Here is a 19,696-nt window from a genome sequence, read left to right as displayed (position 1 = left end):
GGTGCCTCAATTTTGAGGTATTACTTGGTTTTTGTCAAAGTCTTTTTAACACTTTCAGATTTTTTAAGCTGAGGCCTCAGGATAGGTAGCTAGAGTTCCCAGTGCCTCTTGCTGAGTTCCTTATTTATAATGCGGTCACAAGGATTACTAGCCTTGTTTCTAGGAGCCTTGTCTCTTCCCTTATTGCAGCAGATGTCATAAAACTGGTTCATTTAATTGATTTTTACTAATTTTACATGGATCTCAGCGGATATCCTTGCTGCCAAGCTTGGGTTTCACTCTATTTGCTGGGTTTCTCAGTTTTATCAGAGGTGAAATCAGCTCTCCCATTGCCAGTCTTGACAGTCGCCTCCTTGAGCAAGCCATGCCTGATAATACAAATGTTTCTATTTCTTTGGCTGGTACTCCTGCTGTAGATTGGGATGTTGACACCCCTGGCAGTTTGCTTGCCTTTAATGGGTTTTATGAATTTAATTTTAATAGTTTGGGCCATAAGTCATTGTATACTCTTGTAAAGATTTGTCATTTTAGAACACTTGTTTATTGTCCTGATTAAGTATGGAAAACATGGATTCTGGTGACAGATTCCATCTATTCAGTCTGGCAAGCTGTATACAAGCCTCTGATCATGAAGAGGACACTTCATCTCTAATGGACAATTTTTCTCGGGACTATTGCCACAAATATGGTTTGTGCATCATTTGACTCCAGAGGTGTCCATGTCATGTCTTTTTTGTGATGCAAAGAAGACTATTTTTCATATGTTTCTAATTTGTTCCAGGTTCACAACCAGATATGGGGCATGCCTTGCAAACTTTATTTTGGGACTAGCAAAGAGGGCTATTTTGAGAAAGCAAGCTATGTAAATTATTTGCTACTGGCCTTGCCAATGTTCTTTTTCTTTTTTTCTTGTTTTTAGTGATTTCACCTTTGTCTGGAGTTTAGATATTATACTCATACACCATTTGGATCAATTTATTCAGCAATGGGCTATTGGAAATGTGCTTTGTACTGTTAGGGATGGGAAATTGTTTTTTAATTTGCCATTTTTTCTTGTTTTTAATGTGTTTTATGTACTGATTTTATTAAAAGTGTTTTAAAAGTCAAAGTCCCTCTCTGTCTCTCGCACTGGCAGCCATGTGCAGGTTACTCTAATCACACAATCTCATTTTCCAACTCTGCTCTACAGATGGTAGGGCAGTGGATGGTATCAAAATAGATCATTTCATCATATAATGATACTCCAGTGATATGACAAGAAGTTATGCATTAATTACATTTCTGGCGGGATGGGTGATTTAACTGACTAAGAGCTGTGCACAATTTCAATACATATTTTATAATGCAAGGGGGGGAAAAAGGATCAAGAAAACAACAGTAGGCCTGTCAGATAAATAGAAAAGTGTTTATAGGCAGGTCAAATACAGTGTCCCCATACATCGAGACAAAAAAAAACCCCTCAATATTAAGAACTATTCATTTTATTTGTATTTATAAAATATAATTTACAGCTAATAAATCATTTAGGAAAAATCATGCTATAAACAAAGTGAGAGTACATCTGTATCATCAGGGACATCTGCCATGGAAACAGATGTGCACCACTCACCCACTCAAGCAACTTTGTTTTCTTTTCTGATTAAAGAATGAGCTGATTGAGTTTACAGGTTGACAACTGCTATCACGACAAGGTCATTAGTGTTGAGTGAAGAGTTTGAAGTATGTTCTTTCACTTTTCCTCGTATTTTTACATAAAGCAAAGGGAGTATGCAGTACACTGAGATTTTTAACCATTATATTATAAACAATTTAAACCCTATCACATACTTTTAAGCCCACTGTAGTAATCAAGGTTCTTTTAAACTTCAAAACACATTGCTTTGTTTTCTTAGGTCTCTTGGGATTTTTTTTAAGCTCTTATGGTTGAGAAGTCCATTCATCTGATTATGCTAAAGTACTAAATACTAGCATGCTTGTTTTATAACTCTTTTTCCACAACAAGTAGTTCCAAGGTTTCAATTAAAGCTGGTCTCAAAACTCGCCTGGTACCACAGGAAGACTTATGTTAGTACTTCAGATTTATCAGGATCAATCAAAAAACTAAATCTGAGTGACAGCAGGAATGCATCACTCGTGTGGTTTGGTTAAAAAGAAGGAAGATGGGTAATAGTGTGAATAAAGTGATAGCCAAGAATGAAACGCTGGATGAAATCTCAAGAGTCCTACAGATCTAATATTTTTACATTTCTGACTCGGAAGAGGTTAGGTTTCATCTAGTTTATTGAAAAAGCTTTGTCAGGTGAAGGGAGAAGCTTCCTTTGGATGGCTAAGGAAGGCCACAAAAATAAAACCTCAAAATGAAGGTGATCATTAACTAAATGTATTTCATAATTTGTTAAAAGTTCCCTGTGGATGACAAACTTTTTGAGTGAATTACTGCTCCTGGGGTAATCTCATAGATGTAATTAAAGACAAAATACAGCGCCAATATCAGATCACTGAAATATAATAACTTCAATAAATCCCTCGAATAATCCCACCAGAGTTACAGTAGGGCTAAATGTGGACTTCAGAGTTTTTTTAAAAATATATACAGAAGTAAAATATGGGTGAGATCTTTATGAATGATATTTCCTGAAAACACAAAGTGCCTTATTCTATCTCACTTACACTTTTCACCTGTACATTGAGACTAACTCTACATTTAAATCTGTTGGCCAGATCCTACTCCCTGGTTCCAGCCTCCATGACGCAAAGAGGACAGAGAGCTGCCCTAATAAGCTTAGGGGGCATTCTGCTCCCTCCCTTCACAGGGGTATTCCTGGAAAGTCCAGAAGTGTGGCCAGGGGTGTGGGCAGAGAACAGTGTGCTCTGGCAAATGCCAACTAGCAGAGTGACCCATAAGAGGCTGTTCTAGATAGCCTAACTTGAGTAAACCTTAGCTGAATTATCCTGAGAAGAATTGGTTCAACCCCAGGATCAGGGTCCAGCACATAGTGCAACCTGGCCAGTTCCGGGGATCTGGCTTAATGGTTTTGCCTTTTATAGTATCATGGCCAGATTTTCAAGAGTTCAGTTCCCATTTAGAGAACAGTAAGTGCTGCTAGATGCTGGGCACTTTGGAGGAACTGACACCAATTGGGAGTGCTAATCATTTTTGAAAATCTCTTCCATACATTCTCCAAACCCTGTCTCCTTGATGTCTCGCTCTTCACTTCCCCATATATTATGCACCTTTAGGAGCAGTGAAGAACTATCAAAGATGTAGCCCTAATGAATAGAAAATGTATTCTGTAAGCAACTGCTTGGCTTCATCAATTATTTAATTAGGAAAGTTTCTTTAAAATGTAAGAAACCCTAAGGGATAGTATGGCCGCTGGGCCAAATGGCCCTGGAGAGCACTTTTGTTTGTCTCTTTTTTTTTCTTGCTTTCCTATTTCCCTGACCTAACTTTTTATTCTCATGTTTACTTAGCTCTAAATTTGCCTTATAGCTTATGTCCTTGTTAGTTATCTCTCTAATTAATTTATCCACAAATTGTTATGATCTCTTTGAGAAATAGATTATTTTAATGTCATCTACCTTTTTCTTCTTAATTTCCTAGATTTGATTTTTTTTAAATTGCTCTTTGAATTTTTTATGCACATTTCACATTGTGAAAGAATGTTCATGGGTCGTTTTCAATGAGCCACTTAAAAGCTACCATGTTCTGGTAACACCTTTTGGAATGAGCCATGGAGCACTGATCTCCTTCCACAACAGGCAGATACAAAATACTCTGCCTCAGCCAATGAAGCCATCCCAGTGATCTGTGTGGATACCATGTTCCGTCCTCTGACAACCCTTCTCCCTGACAAAACGGTGCCAGAACCACACTGTCAGGACTCATAGACTCATAGACTCATAGACTTTAAGGTCAGAAGGGACCAATATGGTCATCTAGTCTGACCTCCCGCATGATGCAGGCCACAAAAGCTGACTCACCCACAACAGAATCTTCCAGCCTGCGACCCCTGCCCTATGCTGCGGAGGAAGGCGAAAAACCTCCAGGGCCTCTGCCAATCTACCCTGGAGGAAAATTCCTTCCCGACCCCAAATATGGCGATCAGCAGAACCCCGAGCATACAGGCAAGATTCTACAGCCGGACTCTCATTTTACCCGCGATGGCCCGTTAATGCCTATTTGACTAAAATCACATTATCCCATCAAACCATTCCCTCCATAAACTTATCAAGCCTAATCTTGAAGCCAGAGAGGTCCTTTGCCCCCACCGTTTCCCTCGGAAGGCTGTTCCAAAATTTTACCCCTCTGACGGTCAGAAACCTTCGTCTAATTTCAAGCCTAAACTTCCCCACGGCCAGTTTATATCCATTCGTTCTCGTATCCACATTACTACTAAGCTGAAATAATTCCTCTCCCTCCTTGGTATTAATCCCTTTGATATATTTAAAGAGAGCAATCATATCCCCCCTCAGCCTTCTTTTGGTTAGGCTAAACAAACCGAGCTCCTCGAGTCTCCTTTCATAGGAAAGGTTTTCCATTCCTCGGATCATCCTAGTGGCCCTTCTCTGTACCCGTTCCAGTTTGAGTTCATCCTTTTTAAACATAGGAGACCAGAACTGCACACAGTACTCCAAATGAGGTCTCACCAGCGCCTTGTATAACGGAAGCAGCACCTCCCTGTCCCTACTAGAAATACCTCGCCTAACGCATCCCAAGATCGCATTAGCTTTTTTCACAGCCACGTCACATTGCCGACTCATAGTCATCCTGCGATCAACCAGGACTCCGAGGTCCTTCTCCTCCTCCGTCACTTCCAACCTATGCGTCCCTAACTTATAACTAAAATTCTTGTTAGTCATCCCTAAATGCATCACCTTACACTTCCCACTATTGAATCTCATCCTATTATTGTTACTCCAATTTACAAGGTCATCCAAGTCTCCCTGCAAAATATCCCGATCCTTCTCCGAATTGGCAATACCTCCCAACTTTGTGTCATCCGCAAACTTTATCAGCCCACTCCTACATTCGGTTCCGAGGTCAGTAACGAATAGATTAAATAAAATCGGACCCAAAACCGAACCTTGAGGAACCCCACTGGTGACCTCCCTCCAACCCGACAGTTCCCCTTTCAGTACTACCCGCTGCAGTCTCCCCTTTAACCAGTTCTTTATCCACCTCTGGATTTTCATATCGATCCCCATCTTTTCTAATTTAACCAGTAATTCCTCGTGCGGCACAGTATCAAACGCTTTACTAAAATCTAGGTAAATTAGATCCACCGCATTTCCTTTATCTAGAAGGTCTGTTACTTTCTCAAAAAAGGAGATCAAGTTGGTTTGGCACGATCTTCCTTTCGTAAACCCATGTTGTAATTTGTCCCAATTGCCATTCACCTCAAGGTCCTTAACTACTTTTTCCTTCAAGATTTTTTCCAAGACCTTGCATACTACAGAAGTTAAACTAACAGGCCTGTAGTTACCCGGGTCACTTTTTATCCCCTTCTTGAAAATAGGAACCACATTAGCTATTTTCCAGTCCATCGGTACCTCCCCCGAGTTTACAGATTTATTAAAAATTATCGCCAAGGGGCTTGCAATTTCTCGCGCCAGCTCCTTCAATATTCTAGGATGAAGATCATCCGGTCCACCCGATTTAGTCCCATTTAGCTGGTCAAGTTTGGCTTCCACCTCTGATACTTTAATGTCAATTGCCCCTCCTTTATTCCCCTCTGTCCCGCTCCCTCTATTCCTAAGCCCTTCATTAGCCTTATTAAACACCGATGCAAAATATTCATTTAGATATTGTGCCATGCTTAGATTGTCCTTAATCTCCACTCCATCTGCAAGCTTCAGTGGCCCCACTTCCTCTTTCTTTGTTTTCTTCCTATTTATATGGCTATAAAACCTCTTACTATTGGATTTAATTCCCCTCGCGAGGTCCAACTCTACACGGCTTTTGGCCTTTCTCACCGCATCCCTACATGCTCTGACCTCAATAAGGTAGGTTTCTTTGCCGATCTCTCCTCTCTTCCATTCTTTGTACGCTTTCTGTTTTTTCTTAATCGCCCCTTTGAGACGCCCGCTCATCCAGCTGGGTCTAATTCCCCTGCCTACTGACCGTTTCCCCTTTCTCGGGATACAGGCCTCGGACAGCTCGTGCAACTTCAGCTTGAAATAATCCCAGGCCTCATCTGCCTTTAGCTCTCTAAGTATGTTAGCCCAATCCACTTCCCTAAGTAGTTGCCTTAATTTATTAAAGTTGGCCTTTTTGAAATCGTAAACCTTAGTCACAGTCATAGTTTTATTTCTGTTAACCCTTCCATTTAGTTTAAACCAAATTAGCTCATGGTCACTCGAGCCAAGGTTGTCCCCTACAACCATTTCCTCAACGAGGTCCTCACTACTCACCAGCACCAAATCTAAAATGGCATCCCCCCTCGTCGGTTCAGCTACTACTTGATGAAGGAATTCATCTGCTAGCACGTCTAGAAACATCTGAGCCCTATTATTGTTACTAGCATTTGTTCCCCAATCTATGTCTGGGAAGTTAAAGTCCCCCATGATCACACAGCTCTTATTAGTTTTTACTTCCTTAAAAACATTAAATAGTTCTCTGTCCGCATCCAGGCTAGATCCCGGCGGTCTATAGCACACCCCAAGCAGTATCTCAGGGGAGGCTCTAGTAGTTCTTTTACCCAGTGTAATTGTTGCCCAGACAGACTCCGTCTTATCCATTCCATCACTTATTATTTCTTTACATTTTAGCTCATTATTGACATACAATGCCACACCCCCACCTTTACCTTTTTTCCGGTCATTCCTAAACAGCACATACCCTTCCATACCTGTACTCCAGTCATGACTACCATTCCACCACGTTTCGGTTATTCCTACGATATCAGGTTTCATTTCTTGGACCAGGAGCTCCAATTCCTCCATTTTGTTACCTAGGCTTCTCGCATTGGTGTATAAACATCTTACCATATGCTGTCTATCCTTTCTCCCATTAGTTATGCACTTTGGTACGGACCCAGTAGTGTCCATCTGCCCCCTCCTTCTTATGTCCAATTCCCTACCCCTACCTATATCTGTGCTTTTCTCCTCGCCCTCTTTTTCAGTGTTGGAATCTGGCGTGGAGATCAACTGGACATCTCCCAACCGTCTCCCCCAAGTTCCTAGTTTAAAGCCCTTTTGATGAGATGAGCCAGCCTCCCTCCCAGAAGTCTATTTCCTTCCCTACTCAGGTGAAGTCCATCCCGCGAGAACAGCTGTCTGTCCCCGAAAGCCTCCCAGTGGCCATACATCCCAAAGCCCTCCTTATAGCACCACTCCCTTAGCCAGCTATTTATCCTCACAATCCTGTCTGCCCTTTGCTGTCCTTCTCTAGGAACAGGCAGAATCCCACTGAAGATAATCTGAGCCTCGACTTCCTTAAGCGTCTTCCCCAGCCTGGCATAATCTCCCTTGATTCTCTCTAGCGAGAACCTAGCCGTGCCATTCGTTCCTACATGAAGGATGATCAAGGGGTTCTTACCCGCTCCTTTTAGGATCCTTTTCAACCGCAGGTCCACATCCCGTATCTTAGCGCCCGGCAGACAGCACACCCTTCTGTTTTCCGGGTCCGCCCTGGTCACAGGCCTGTCTAACCTCCTCAGTAAGGAGTCCCCAATCACATAAACCTGCCTTTGCCTGGGGGCAGCGCAATCTACCAATCTATCCCCTGTTCCCTGCGGCCGTAACTCCTGTCTGTCTCTATTTTCCCTTATAGTCCCCCTATTGCCATCCTGTATCCTCCCGGGGCCAAGTGTTGATGCTACTTCCATCAACTCCTCCCCCCTGTGTATTGGACTAGCTGCCCTTCTTTTCTTCCTCTGCCTCCCACCATCAGGTACCACCTGCTGCGTCCCCTCCTCGTTAGCCAAACACCCAAACCTGTTCCTGAGTTCTATTTCCCCCTCACTAGCCCTCCTTTTCCTTGGCCTGCTTCTCACGGTCACATGCTTCCACTGCTCTTGTTCTCCCCCCGACATTCCCCCCTCACAGACCATAGCCCCCGCTTCCATCTGCACCCCTGAGCATGCCCCTTCAGCCACCCCTTGCCTTTGCTCCATTAGCTGCTCAAACCCCCTTCTAAACTCTACCAGGGTCTCTACTTGCATCTCCAACCCCCGAACCTTTTCCTCTAACAGGGCAAGTAGGCGGCATTTCATACAGACATACCTCTGATCAGGTGCACCTGCTAGGACTATATACATACCGCAGCTGCTACATGCTTTCATCTGCATTGTGTCCCCTGCTGCCTGGCTCATGGCTGCTGTGGTCTCTGCCTGCAGCCTATTTTGAGGCAGTCTTTCCTGGCACCATTTCCACAGTCTCTCTACTTTTCTTCTTTTCCAATGATTGCCACTTGAAACACAGGACCTTCCTCCTGGTGTCTGATAACGCTTGTGCTCCTCAGTCCTCCAGCAGTACACCCTCTCACTCTCAGCTCCTCCCAGGGCTGCCATGGGAAACTCCTCTTAAAGGGGTGATCGCCACCATGGAGGGGTCTTTGTGAGAAAGGTAATAGAATCCGAGCTAAACTCCATGGCGCCCTCTGCCACACAAATCCTAACGCTGCAGAAAGCCCTCCACTGGGTCGCAGCACCATAAGATGGTGCCTTCTATGTGAGAGGGATGTTGCTTGTGAATTTTGGGGGCACAATCTGACCCTGAATGAAAACCTTGATGTATGGATTCCCTGCAGCAGACCACTCTTCAGCTCCCCCATCTCAATTCTTTGTTGTTTATCATTATCCTTATTTATATTTTCAGTCTAAGGAGTCACTGCTCAGTCCCAAAGCAATATGAATTAATTTTTAAAGGTGAGATTTGCATAGACATTGTTTTAGTAAAGTCCAGATTAGCCACTTTCCCTTCATCTAGTAATTGTGTCAATTCCCTCTTACTCATTTAAAGGCTGCTACATTTATGAAAAATGAAATGTTAATAGTTGACAGTGAAAGCAAGAAGTTGATCCACATGGAGAGCATCTTTTGGCAGAAGTGTCTGCAAAAGTTAACTAAGGGAAACAATGAACAATGATTCAAGTTAATATTCGCCATCCTTCAGAACAGTCTGGGAGAAAGAAAGAATAAGTGTTTTAGGGTGAGGCCTGAAGACAAATTTAGCATTTTGGGTCAGGAACCATCTTTTTGTTATGTGTTTATAGCACAGTGGGATGCTGACCTATGACTGCCCTGAGACCCCACTGCAATACTACTGCTACTAATAAATAATCTATAGCCTTCTACATAAACATTTGTATTTCAATTTCTGAAATTCAATTTGTTCAGTCCAGTCACAAATCCCTTATTGTGTGATGCAATGCTGTCTCTCTAGAATTGGTAAAAGGCAGAGAGGTCACTCACTTATTATGGTATACTGAAAATTATGAAATTTACAAGCTATCATTTTAAATGAAAAGGGTTTCCTGGTCCTGCTTGCAGGCTTGCTCTTTTGTAGGAAAGCATGTCATCTGGGTCTTTTTCTGCAGAGAACCAGCCTGGAGCAAGGTGGGCTGAGCTGTGCATCTCTGCCTTTGGGATCAGTTTGTTTTGTCTTTGTCTCTTGTGTGTTAGTGTTCTGGATTCTAAGAAATAAAGTAGTGTTATGTTGAAATCTTCCAGAAAGGTAAAAATGTAAAATATTCTAACTTGTCTGTGTGTATGACGTGAACATACCACTTATCAGAGTCCAGTATTTTAAATTAAATTGTGTCAGTTTACACACACTCACAATTATTTCAGAGCCAGAATTTTTTTAAGCAAGTGGGGCAAAAAAAGTTCAATTACTTTTTTCTTTGATAAATGTCTGTTCTTTAGCCTTTTTACAAGCATTCGCTTTTAATGTATTTTGGAGGAGTATCCAGGTTCTTTTTTTCTGTGCATATTTGTACTGCATATCCAAGTCTAAGAAAAAGAAAAGGTTATTTGCTAAAAATGAACTTCTCAGAGATTGGTTTGTATGTTCATTTCAGCTGGAATTCTTTGTCCAGAATTTACAGCAATTTGTGTCCCTAAATATAAACACATGCCTTTTTAAATGTTTGGCTGGGAGCAGACATTTCATCATTTGGGAGCATTGTGACATTATGCTGTGTGACACAATGTAATGACCTTATGGTTTGACATGATGAATTGTTCACTCCCTCTTGAAAATGTAAATAGATATGCCTTTAGTTTGTGCAGATTAGAAGCAAACTATTTGCTCCATAGAGAAGTATTATACTGTTTAGTACTAGGAAAATGTATTGTTTAAACAGTTCTATCCTTTTTTCCAGGACTTGTTTCTAAGCTTTCATAGTACCTTTAGAGTTAAAACATTCCAAATGTGCACACAGCTCAGAGCAAGTTTACCCTCAGTCATAAGTCTATTGGATCCCTGCTTCCAGGCACTGTTTCTGGCAGTCAATTCCATTAAAGAGCATCATAAATAACCGAAGTATGTAAAGCATCTCACTTTAGCATACAAATTCCTTGAAACAGGCATTCACAAAGGTTTGTTTTTTTAAAATGTATATTTGCTATAATTATTTTTATCAACCTTCTGGGTTGGCAATACAATTTTAATAAGTGATCTTCATGGAACCAAATTTGTTTTGAATGTGGACTGAGAACTCAACCTCAAACAGGAAGGAAATGCCTGATTCAAAGCCCTCAAAGGCAATGGGAATTTTTTCATTTACTTCAGTTGCCTTTGGATAAGGCCTTGAGTTTTCTCATTGAAAGATATGCTGCCAATATGTTTATGGTGCTGCCAGTGAAACAGCTTTTGCATAATATATAGGAATTGGGTAGTATACCTTTAAATAGCTTGTGAAATGTCTAGTGTTTTGTATTGTAGAAACCAACCAGACCAGCAATGTATATATGTAACTAGGCCTTGTATGTTGTGTATGTTGAGTAAACATGGTTACTTGGACCCCACTGTGCCCCTGTGGTTCATTCGTACAATTCTTGTTGTGCAAAGAGCAAAAGACACAACCCTTTGTGTGAGGAGTGGACTAACTTTGAGTCTTTCCTTTTCTTTTTTTTTTAACTCAAGAAAAGTGTGCACTGTCTTTTTGAATCCTTACTAACATCCATTAGCCACACCAGAGGTCATAATGCAGTCTCCCTGCTCTTCCATTTTGCTAGAGTATTGATCAGTATTGATTCCAAATGTGTGCTCTGGGAGAGAATTATTGTAGTTATTACAATATGTAATTGTTCATGGCAAACTGCCACATGATAAAGAAAAGAAAATTAAGAGCTACAATTTATTTTTAATAATGTGGAGATGGAAAATTATGGAGAAACAATAGTCTCTCCATAATTAAGGTTGATACTTATTTTTCACTATAAACCCAATTTTGGCCCTTATCAAAATCCTCAAGAAAAGGTCATTCCACTATAAATTTTGTATCAGTGCTCTTTGGCCAGAAGGGTTTATTTCCCTTCCTCCAATCTGAGATGATTCGGAACAGTTTTTGAAATATGACACTCTAGGGAATTAGCAGAATTACACCGGGTTTGAGAATTCTTCTAACACTTTTTTGTCACAATGTATCTGAAAAAAATTGCTTGTGCTAGAAACCTCAGAAATATTTTCTATATATCTAATATATTCTCTTCAACCATCAATTTTACAGTTATAACAAAACTATTTGTTCTTACTAAAAGATGCAATGTAAGGGTCTAAACATCGGACATGGAGCTGGGAAGTCCTGGGGTGAAATCCTGGACATACTGGAATTTTGTCATTGACTTTAAGAAGCAAGGATTAGACTCCCCCAAATTTTAATCTGAGCTATGATACTGAGTCTATCTTTGGCCAAACACTTAGGGCTATATCCACAAACAGATTTAAACACCGAACTGCCACTTCACGCACGTCAGGAAAGGCTTCACAGCTAAGAAGCAGAGGCTACAATTCTCTCCTCAGGATTTTCTTAGGGAGCTCCCCACTCAGCTTGCTGGCGTTTGTGAATCCCATTCTGAGGCAACTAACTCTCCCCAGGCATTGTTTAGGGAGCCTCCGTGCCTATCTCAGTGAGGATTCCACTAGGCTGCTGGGCATGTAACGTTGTGGATCTAGGCCGAGATTTATAAAAGTATTATGGAGTTACTGCACTCAGTGTTGCAACACTTTATTTAGGAGCCTACATTTCATGTTCCAAAGAGAGTTAGGTGCTTGGAGACAAAATTGCATTGACGGTTGATGGCATTTCAGCTACTAAGTGCCTAAATGCCTTTGGAAAATGGGATTTAGACACTAAAATCAGTTAGGTGTGGCAATACTCAGTACAGGAATGCCTAAATACCTTAAACAATCTGGGTGCTAGCCCTCAACCCTCAGCTTCTATTTGCCTTTTTTAAAAATAAGAATAATAATTCCAACCTCATAGGGGTGTCAGTAAAATCCCCATGTATGCTACCTTGAAGATCAAGCACTTGATCCTGCAAAGTGAAAGCACCTTTGTTAGGTACTCAGCACACTCCTCTCCCATGGGGGCTGTCCCATCAATTCCCAACAGCATTAGACAGTTGCTAAGTGTTATGTATAACACATGATGTTTATTGCTCATGCTTCTGCCAACATCTAGGTCCTTAGATATTGTTTTCCTCTTAATATTTACCTCTTTTTCCCCACAAGGGACTGAAGTTCAGTTTGCTAGATGCCAGGATTGTTTTGTTTGTCCTTTTAAAAAGATTGGTACCACATTTCCTTTTTTCCCCCTTCAAATTCTCTAGTATCTGCCCCAATGCCCGTGACTTTCCGAATAATTATTAACAGTGGTTCAGCTAGCTAATTAGCTAATTCCCTGTGGAAGGCAAAAAGATTCAAATGTTGGTTACCTAGAAACAAGAAATTAATGTAAGATTTACCATGCTGAAGATAGAATGTTCATGTGCTTTAGGAAAAAGGGAATATTCTCCACTCTTACTTTTTAATCTATTATCAACTTTTTGCATATCTCTGCTGTACTCATAGTTATGACGAGCATAAACATACATTTTCTTGATGAAAATCATTTTCTTTTTATGAGTACACTTGCTGGCTCCTCATTACTTAAACTGCTTCAAAGGAATCTCCTGGGAGTGGCTTAGTCTATTCCCTTAAGGTCAAGAGCCTCACAAGTGGATGTAAGTAATTGAGTTATAGGGCAAAGATGAGTGAAGCCTTTAAGAAGTTAGCAAGAAAAATCCTCTTGATAAAGAAATGCATCTAATTTACAGTGTGTTATTTTAGTGCATAAATTGTCTAATTATATTGTATCTCACAGGCAGATTTCCTATTAATTAATAAAAAATTAGGGCCAATTCTGCACTGGCTTGAGCAGTGTTTATATGAGTGAGTGGAGGAAATGAGCTGCAGAGCGGCTGTTTAAGTAAACTCAGTGTGTGCTGAAATACACAGTCTTGCAGAATGATCTGGATTTTGTCATATAGGCACAAGCCTGTACTGGGGGCAGGACAGAGCTGAACTACTCCAGGGCAGCATTAGGGCATTCTATCTCAGAGAAGAGAATGCCTCATGGAGCTCCCTGTGCATGAGCAGGGTTGGGGGTGGGAGGGACATTCACACTGGTACCCCATATTCTCCACCATGCAGTGCTCCTTACCCTTCCTTTCCCCCTTTGAGGCACAGTAAAGCCCTGCGGGAGTAGTTAGGGAGCTGCAGTTCTGCTAAGCCCTTACAAAGGCCATGTAACATGAGAAGAAGACTCCTCCTTACTCCCTCCCCTTCCAGGGTACATCCGTCCAAAGGCGAGGCAAATGTCACATGGCCAGATACTCACAAAATATGGATGTTTGTTGCGTCTAGGACATGGACAAAGATAGTAATTATTATCATTGGGCTCAGCTCTGCAGTCTTCACTCGGTTACATTTCTTATTGAAATCAATGGAAGTTTTACCTGAGTGAGAACTTGAGGATTTGATCCTTGAGTGGGGTTTTGCTTGCTCACAAAAACACCAAGAACCTGATGCCAACCCCTTAAATGTGGAATTACCCAACTGCGCTAAGAAACATACACCTAAACACACACACATACACACATTCATTTTTAAGAAGATTTCCTTTTTAACTGGTTGGTTTAGTAAAATATGAGTAGTCCACAAAGACAAATCTGTTTTGCTTTCTTTAAAATATTAAACAAGAACTTAAAAAAATCCATTGTGATGAATGAAATATGTAAGGATCCAAGTCACAGCAGAATTTCAGCAGATTGTCTCAACTGTAGAATGAGTCGTTTGTAATTATAGGTATCATTTGTGTGCATCTACCAAATTTGATGGTAGGGATTGTTTAGGGTGGAAATACATATTTCTACAAAATTTTATAAGAGATTGGTGAAAGGCTGATCAATTAAGAAATTTATTATTATTTATTATTAGTCCATTTTTGCTTAGCACCTTAAAGTGTATTCAGAAAGTTATTGCACAAAGAGGAGACAGGTACACTGTCCTGAAGGACTTTATAATCTACTCATTGATTCTAGAAATTTTACTCACACTAAGTAGCCCCCCTGATTTCAGTGACCATTATTGAGCATCAAGGGTGTCACAACTGGGCTCTAAGTGGACTAAGAAAATTACACAACAAAATGCCTTTTGTTTTCCTTATTTCTGCAGAATTTTTCTAGATTTTCACATTCCATTTAACATTAGGATTTTTGCCAATGAAAAAGAGGTTTTGATGCTTGCTGTCTTGTAAGTGAGTATCTGCTAAAACAAAAGGCAGATGCTTAAATGCATGAGCAATTCTATTCATGGGTGTGGTGCTACTGACTTTGTGAATTAAGTTACTCATATTCATAAGGCTTTGCAGGATCAAGCCCTAAGTGGGATATTTCCTAGGCACAAACAAAAGTTTTAGATGTAGGGATGAAAAGCAAAGGAGAGATTATGGAGATGTGGTAAAGGAAGACATGACAGATATAGCAGCTCTTGGTACATGAGGAGCAAAGAAGAAAGAGAAGTCAAGGATTGCAGGGATTGTTGGCTGGTGAAAAGGAAGGATTTAGGAGTTTCTACCATGATACAGAAAGAAGTGTGCAAAAATCCAGGCGGCAAGGGAAGATGAGGAGTTCTAATTTAAATAAGAATTTACTGCCTCTTTGTCTTGCTTTCTGAATCTAGCCAACAGATGGATGGATGGATAGATAGCATCATTCTTTTGGCCGTTCACCTGGCCTTGGATTATTACAATTCTTTGTACTTTATTCATAGATTTTAAGGCCAGAAGGGGCCATTAGATCGTCTAGTTTGATCACTGTATAACACCATAGAATTTCACCTAGTTACCCCTGTACTGAGCCCAATAATTTGTGCTTGACTAATACATTATAGTTTCCTCTTATAAACCTCTTGAATCCTATGAGAGAGAGACAGACTCATTAAAGAATCTTCTAAAATCATGAGAGAATTAGAGCCACCAGCCTCTTACACTACTATAATTTCCTGTCCTGTCTTGCCTGACTCCAACCTTATTTCCCTCAAGTCTATCCAGAGCATCACAACAACAAATTCCACAACTACCACTCTTAGCATGTTGTCTATCTTCTACAAATCCCTACAACCAGCTCTGCATCTTGCTCCTTATCCAGCTCCTCAGCATCCTCATTTTCAAAGCTTTGCACCACTCTTCCTTTGCCCACATACCAGCGTTAGTCACTCTGCCACTTCATTTCCCTCTATACTCTTTTTACTTCATTTTCCCATGCACACCTACATGTTATTTTATATGCTAGCATTCCCAACACCAGGAATATCCTCCTTTATTAGGATATCTCCTTCACCTTCTTCAAATCTCACTTTCCTGGCAGTCTTTCCAACTGGGAGGGTAAGATTATCACAAAACATGGAGTTTTATGGAAATTTAAAGCAATATTTTATTTGCTTGTTTTGGTTGTGGCAAAGAAATCTGACAGCATCCTCACAAAAATTCACATAGCTCAAGTACCAGCCACTTGCACTTATCATTTCATTGCCATTGTTCTATCAAAATCTATTTTGCCATATTGACATTGGTGCCCAGATTAGAGCTGAGCAAGAATGTTTTTCCCATCCTCTGAAAATTTTCAATATTTCAAACACTTTTCCCATCCCCAATTGGGACAAAAGTTGAAAGTTCAAATTTTTTTGTGAGCTGAAAATCTGAAAAAGAAAAATCAGTTTGAAGCATCTGACCTTTTTTTTTATTTTTACTTCCTAAACTATAATTAGCCTAAATTTCAAAATGAAGTCATTTCAAACTGAAAAACTGGGATTTTTCATTTTGAGAAAGTCAAAATGAAACCTGTTCACAATTTAAAAATTTCTTTTTGAATTGAGACATTTGTCAACCCTTTCCCACTAAAAGTTTCAGTTTTGATGAATTTCCAATGAAAAAATTGATGAGGACATAGTGGCAAAATGAGGACAGACACATGAATGGAATTAAGTGGAGGGCTGCAACTTTTATTAAACTTTAACACGGGGGGGAGCACTACCCATCACCCACACTCTCCTATAACAGACATTTAACTGGTTCCAGTGTGAGCGTTACAGGGCTCCTTACCATATAACCTATAATGGGGGGCAGGCTTTCCTCAGCCTACCCGCCAGGACTCAGCTCTCTATGTGTCCCCCACACAAGGGGGAGAGAGGGTGCAACAAGGTGGAAATCTAGGTCCATGAGGGGCACAAGGCCTCACTCTATCACATGAGCCCAAGGCCCCCATCACCAAAATTCAAGGTATTTTACCTCTGGAAGATGTTCATTTTATTCTCTTCACTGCACTGGAATCTGACCAGAGGGGGCACCAGCAACTAGCTTGGTCACTCCCCACCCAAGCACACTGCCTGTTTCACAACACCTGCCCAATCCATGCCTTTTTTTAAAATTTAATTTAATTCACATGCTGTAGCCATACGTCAGCACCTCCATCTCCAAGAATATCTTGGTGATCCCTTATTTACTTTCTTACTAGACTTGCCCACATGGCTGGGTATGCTGTCACTGAGTGCAGAAGTGGCACGAGCTCATCCCACTATATGCCTCTTCTGGATGTGAACAGCATCTGCCCTGCAGTGCAGCTGAGATCCTACTGCAATCTTGGATGCCTTCCTGTATATTTAGCAAGGCTCTTATTGCCTTTACGTGGCACATGCGACCATCTCCACATTCCTTCAACACCACATAAGCCCACTCTCCCATCTGGTCTGTTTTCAAGTACCTTAAGGACAATGGACACCGCTCCTGCAGATAGTTGTATATCTGTTACATTTAACACATGCCGGGACCTGTCCACATTTGCCATAGGCACCAGCTCACTCATTCTAAAAGTTCCAAATAAGGCAACAACCAATGCTGCCTTAAATAAAATGGCCTCTCTCCCATAATTGCAGACCCATTTCAGAGCCTGTACTAATCCTGTCAGGGTTTCCAGTGTTGTGGGTAACCTGTCGTCACTCCAGCACCCGCCCCTCCTCGATGACCCTTCTGTACTATGAAATGCCTGCATAAGTCTGGGAAACCCACCAATCTATTCCAGTAGGTCTGCTAGCCAGCCAGAGGCAGTGGAGGAAGCCAAACCACTATCAAAGACTCCACATATCGCACCACCTGGTGTGCAGGTATGGACCACCCATGGTGAATCCCTTCTTATGCCCTCAATTCCCTGAACTCTGAAAGGCTGGCCTTATAAGCCCTCAAAGTCCATGGATCAACAGAGTCCTCTGCCAGTCCCACAGCCAAGGTCTCAGAGTTGTTTGGGCATAGGCCGGGGTTCCTTACTGGCCAGCAGGGTGAGGTCCTGGAATCTGTTATCCTGAAATCAAGATAGAACAGCGGCAATACCATTATCCACTCCCAGGACATGCACTGCACGAAAAAGGATGTTAAGCTGCAGGCAGGGTAAAATGAATATCCTCATCAAACTCATTACCCAAGCAGGCTTAGCCGACTGTCTATGCAGAATGCGGACCACAGATTGGTTGTCACGCCAGAAATGGACTCTTTTGTTCTGAAAATTTGCTCCCCAAATAGTGACTGTCACCAGTATAGGAAAAAACTCAAGGAAGGTGATGTCCCCTGTAATACCCTAAGCCACCCAGCTTTCTGGCCACCTCTGTGCACACCACACTCCTTGAAAGTAAACCCTAAAACCCATGCCTCCTGAAGAGTCAGACTGTACTTGTAGCACAGTTTTGAGCCACTGGTCCGAACCCATTGAAACTCCATTAAACTCTTCCAGGAACCTTCCCCACACATTTAAGTCTTCTTTCATTCCCCTTGTCATTCTGATAAAGTGGTAGGGTTTTTGTACTCCAGAAGAGGTTGATGCCAGACAGGAAGAAGATGCCCGATCAGGAGTCACCACCTGGCATGCAAAGTTTACGTGCCCCAGGACTACCTGTAGTTCCTTTAGAGTAATTTTCTTTGCCCCTTTGAGAGCCCATATCAGTGCCCTGCTAGATTCCAGCTTCTATGTAGGTAACCTAGAAACACTCCAAACTGTGTCCTGTTTGATGCCCTGCTATGTTATAATTCGGGTAGGGCTTCTGCCTTTTTTTTGGGGTGGCAAGGGGGACCCAGAGGTGCTCAGCTAGGCTCTGAACTGCCTGAAGCATGTACTCACAGTTGCCTGTACCTGACCTTCCTGCAAATAGGAAGTTGTCAAGATAGTGTACTGCATGAGTCAGACCAGTCTCATATACAATTGCCCACTCCAGCATGGAGCTGAATCTTTCATAAGTAGCACATGACACCGAGCATGGATATGGCTGTATCAAAATAGTACTGGCCCTCAAACTGAAACACAAGCAGGTTAAAGTCCCTGGGATGCAATGGAAGCAGTTGGAATTCAGATTTGATGTCACATTTTGCCAACAAAGCCCTGGGGCCACACTCCCTAACCCTGGCTACTGCAGTGTCAAATGACGACTAACTCCCTGAACTTAGCTGGGGTCAATATGATCATTTACCAATGAGCTCCAGGCATAGGACAGGTGATGGATCAGCCTGTTTTCCCTCTTTGCCTTCTTCGGTACCACACCCAGGAGAGAGGTGCACAATTCTGGCATTGGAATACATTGGAAAGGGCCTGCCACTCTCCCTGCTGCCACCTCTGTGCTGTATGCTTACTATATGCTTAAAGCTTTTAATGGATTTCAAGTTCTCTGCCCAAGAGTGGCAACTAATGCCCTCAGAAGGGATTTGAAAACCAGCTGAAAATCCACTTCATAAATAAGCAGCATCTGTTTTCCCAGGGTAGTCCAACAACAAGTTCCATAATACCTGTATCTTGGAGAAGGAGACTTTCCCATGATTACTGCCTCCCCCTGTAGTATCTCTTGAAGCACTGGGACCTTGACAGCACCCTTTCCTACTGCCCTGTTGGAACCGCCCTTTTATCCCACAACAGGAGAGCATGCTATGCTGACCCTGCACCTCCTACAGAAGTATTTGTACTTTCATTGGGAATGAAAACATTTCCCATTGTTAAATGCAAAGCACGCATTGGCTTCTATATCTGGATTTTGAAGCTGAGGTTTTGGCACTGGCAATACACAGTCTATGAATGCCAGCTGGGTAGGGTGATAAGGAGTCTCATATTCCAGCCAAAGTTCCTGGTATATTTTACCATAGGGGGAATGAGCCTCTTCTGCGGCCTTCTGCCGA

This window comes from Emys orbicularis, chromosome 1 (genome assembly GCF_028017835.1).
Source record: "Emys orbicularis isolate rEmyOrb1 chromosome 1, rEmyOrb1.hap1, whole genome shotgun sequence".
NCBI classification, from domain to species: domain Eukaryota; kingdom Metazoa; phylum Chordata; order Testudines; family Emydidae; genus Emys; species Emys orbicularis.
The sequence above is the reverse complement of the archived record's forward strand: the minus strand, read 5'-3'. Positions refer to the sequence as shown.